The following is a 3575-nucleotide window of genomic DNA, read 5'->3' as shown; positions in this document are numbered from 1 at the left end:
ATTTTTGTGATTATATTTTAGATCCATCTGTATTATATAGTTTTATCTCCTTATTTTGAGGTCAGCTGATTAGCAACCTAATTTTACCTGCAACATTTTTTTCTCCCTTGCCATGTAACCTAATATCGTCATATACCCTAGAGATTTGGACATGAACATCTTGGCGAGCCATATTCTTCCTATCATAGTATTTTCCTGGTTAATTAATTTTATAATTTCACTTTCAAATGTTATGTGACATATTCATTAACTATGCTCAAGGTAAACCTGAGATAGCTGGGTTTTTCTTCTTTTATAGCTTGATTTGCTAATCTCTATTTTTAATAGATAAAGTAATAAATATGGTGCATTATGATTACTACTAAATTTGCTTGACTCTTTCTCATTTTTATTTTCTTTTCATTGTGCATTTTTATTTTCTTTTCATTGTGCATTTTTATTGCTCTCTTTTCTTTCTCGTCTTGACTTCACAGTATTTATTCACAGATCTCTTTTATTTTCACTCTAACTTTGCTTCACTTTATTACACAAATTTATTCATGCACTTTAATACAGTCACACCTCCATATCCCAGGAGATTGGTTCCAGGACTCCCTGATGTTACCAAAATCAGTGGATGCTTAAGTCTTTTATATAAAATGACATAGTATTTGCATATAACTTACACACTTCATCTGTCATATACTTTAAATAATCTCTAGATTACTTATAATATCTAATACAATGTAAATGTGATGTAAATAGTTGTAAATAAAATGTAAATGCTATGTAAATAGTTGCTAGAGTGACAAATTCAGATTTTGCTTTTTTGGAACTTTCTGAATTTTAAAAAAATATTTTTGATTCACTGTTCCTTGAATTTGCCAATTCGGAACCCATGGAAATGAAGGGCCAACTGTACTACTTATTTATTCAGTGAACTTCCCATCCTATAGTTTTGCTATTATTGCATAAAGATATAATTTCAACATTTTAAACACAAAATATATTTTTGTAGTCATTAAACAGATATACTGTCTCATAATGAATTCATTGTCATGCATTGTTCCTTGCTTCTCATTTTTTCTTTCCACTTTCATCTTTCTTCTCTATAAATATATTCTACACTAAATACTTCATCAAGGCGTTGTAGGTTATATACTTTGATAGCTTTTTTAAATCTGAAAATGTATGCCTTGATTAATATGGTTGGCTGAATATAGAATTCACGGTGACACAATTTCCTTCAACACTTTGAAGACATTACTTCATTGTCTTCTTACATCTGGAATGCTTATTCTGCTATTATTCTGTGATTACTCTGCAATTAGTCTGATTTTATTCCTTTGAATATCATTTTTGTTTCTTTCAGGTAGTTTTAATATTTTCTCTTTATCATTCATACTCCGAAGTCTTACTCTTCTTTTCTAGATGTAGATTTATATTTATATATCTTTGTGAGCACTTATGAGTTTGCCATCTATAGACTCATATTTTTTATCAATTCAGATAAATTCTTAGTTATTACATTTTGAATAATTTTTCTATCATTATCCCTATTATCTCTCCCTAAAACTCTTATCAGGCATGTATTGAAATTTTGTTAATCTTTTCTACTCTCTTTTAAACTCTGTCATATTTTTCATTGTTTTATTTTTATGTCTTTCTATCTGGGTCAATTCCTTATTAAAAGTATCCAAATAATGTATTTTCACTTTGGACAAGTTGAATCTAGATTTTCAAAATGTTCTCAAGTTTTCTAATTATTTCTTTGCATATCTGTGTGTAATGCTTTTAAAATATGTCCACACATTCTTTGACACTCCTCTGACAAAAGTTGACGTCTGATTTGTGTCCCTTTAAAAGTCAGCCAGGCTTGGTTACTCACTTATACACACATAACATGTAGAGGAAATGATGCTGCATGGCTTCTGAGGCTATGTCATAAAAGGAAATACCGCTTCTGCTCCTCTTTGTCCTTTCTCAGTCTGTCTTTCTGACTGTCTCTCTCTGTCTCACTCTTCTTTTTCTCTGAAATTTTAGAATTATGAATTACCAGGTAAGATGTCTGGTTATTCTAAAATCCATCCTCCTGGGAAAACCATGTGTGGACAACACATAAAGATAAAAAATAACACTCGAGAAGACTCCAGCTCCTGCAGACCTCAGATGTCCAAATCTTTACAGCTCAGACAAGTAAGTTTAAAAAAAAAAAAAAAAAAAAGAGCTTCCTGTAATGAATGCCTCTCATCCTGGAAAATAAGGAGTGTCTAAAAAAGGAGCTGCCCACTTACCTTTTTTTTCAGAAATTTGAAAACCTGAGTCACCGTGTCAGAAGTCTGGTTGACTGGAGGCCACCAGGATAAAGAGACCATCTGGAGAGAACACACATAGATAAAGATACTTGAGGAAACAGCAATTCCAGCTCAGCTATTCTAGTCTTCCCAGATTAAGTTCAAGACATGTGAATGAACAAGGCATCTAGATGCTACCAGCCCCTAGTCTTTCAGCTTCCACAGCTGACATCAAGTGGAACAAAAGTGAGTCTTCCCTCTGTGCTTTGTTTAGATTCCTGACCCACAGAATTTATGAGGCTAATAGATGTTTGTTTTATGCCACTGACTTTTGGGGTTTTTTTCCACATAGTAGCCAACAACATATGACCTTTATTCATACCTGTTTGTTTTTGTTTCAAAATTACTTACTTCTCTATATAAATATTATTTCTGTTTTTAAGTCTCTTTGAAACTCTTAATTTTAAAAATTATTTCATAGTTATTCTAGGATTTACCTATTATTAATATTATTAGAATAATTTCAACTTTTTGTTAAGTTAGTTGGCTTTTCTTTTTATCTAAGTTTTCTTCATGTATTTCAGAGAGATAATTTGTATATTTACCTGGAGTTTACTTCTTTTTTTCTTTTTTTGAGCTCAGCAATTTTGTATAGTGTTACTGTCATTTTATCCAGTTGCTCCATTCCACCACCTAAATCTATTTCAGAACAAAGTATTTTTAACTAAGGATTTTGTGTTATGGTGATATTGTAGACATTGCCAAAATTATTAATTAGCTATCATAATGCTCTGTCCAGGTTTTATCTGCCTGATATTTTTCATTTCCTCCTGCTTATGCAGGTAATCAACATGGCACAGTCTCAGGAAGTAATGTAATATTTTTTCAGCCTACTTTCTTTTTGAGAGAGACACAGGAGGTCACTCATCTAGGGAGTTTTAAATTTCCCTTTGGATAGGAGGAGAAGAAAATGACCCAGAGACCATAGAAATATTGCCACATTGCTTGCACAGACTGCTGTGGCCCAATTTGCCTGTTTGCTTGATAAAGTGTCCGGCAGGTGGATAGATCCAGAGATGGAAGTTTCCCAGTGGATACAAAGAAAAAAAGGTAATAGAGTAAAAAGTTGCATATTCCCACAAGGATTGCTGAGTGTTGAACAAAGCAACATTATCTACATAGGCAGGAGAGTGTTGACAAGGAGAAAGGAACCCAGTTGTGTGGAAAACCTAGTTGTTCCAGAGCAACTGGGTGATGGATAAAATTGTGAGTCTGATGTATTCAGAAATGGAGTGCTTACAT

This window comes from Balaenoptera borealis, assembly GCF_965194805.1.
Source record: "Balaenoptera borealis genome assembly, chromosome: 15".
NCBI lineage: Eukaryota > Metazoa > Chordata > Mammalia > Artiodactyla > Balaenopteridae > Balaenoptera > Balaenoptera borealis.
The sequence above is the reverse complement of the archived record's forward strand: the minus strand, read 5'-3'. Positions refer to the sequence as shown.